We start from the raw sequence: 446 nt of genomic DNA, 5'->3' as shown, positions 1-446 counted from the left end.
TTTGTGAGACTGCACTTGTGCATGTAAAGTTTATCCAGAGGAAAAATGCTCAATAGCGATTGTGAAGAGCCAAAGAGACGCCCCGCTTTGGAGCCCTTTTGGAGCGCCGGTGCCCTGTCCAGGGATTAGTGGATGACCCAGTAGCTGAACCCTGAATTTTATTTTAAACTAATATGGATTCTTTATAGATGTGGGCATATTTAGACTTAGAGACTTTTATTGCCATTTTGTATACACAGTGTATAATAATGAAATTTCATTTTGCACAGCTTTCATAACATTTCCTTTCTTTAATGCAAACAGTGTGGGAGAAAAAACATGGTGCAAAAGAAAAGCATTAATAGTACGGAAGTCCAGAGCGGTTGTGTCCCTCTGATAATTTTTCTCTGTGGTTTTCTCGAGAAAACGAGTTAATTTTCTCTTTATCTAAAGACAATGAAAGCTGT

The sequence above is a fragment of the Cyprinodon variegatus genome, unplaced genomic scaffold (genome assembly GCF_000732505.1).
Source record: "Cyprinodon variegatus isolate N-32 unplaced genomic scaffold, C_variegatus-1.0 Scaffold1110, whole genome shotgun sequence".
NCBI lineage: Eukaryota > Metazoa > Chordata > Actinopteri > Cyprinodontiformes > Cyprinodontidae > Cyprinodon > Cyprinodon variegatus.
The sequence above is the reverse complement of the archived record's forward strand: the minus strand, read 5'-3'. Positions refer to the sequence as shown.